This window comes from Alexandromys fortis, unplaced genomic scaffold (assembly GCF_014885135.2).
Source record: "Alexandromys fortis isolate MF-2015 unplaced genomic scaffold, M_Fortis_MF-2015_v1.1 scaffold_56, whole genome shotgun sequence".
Lineage (NCBI taxonomy): Eukaryota > Metazoa > Chordata > Mammalia > Rodentia > Cricetidae > Alexandromys > Alexandromys fortis.
The window spans coordinates 10,008,716-10,008,933 of NW_026067935.1; positions in this window are offsets into that span (position 1 = coordinate 10,008,716).

Sequence of the window (218 nt, forward strand, 5' to 3'; positions counted from 1 at the left end):
CTCTCTCTCTCTCTCTCTCTCTCTCTCTCTCTCTCTCTCTCTCTCTCTCTCTGTGTGTGTGTGTGTGTGTGTGTGTGTGTGTGTGTGTGTGTATGTGGTGTGTGTGTGTGTTACTGGTAATGAAACCCAGGGTCTAACATGCTAGGCATATGTTCTACCACTGAGCTACATTCCCAGACTTAAGATCTAAAGTCTCAATCCACTGAATGTAGATAAAT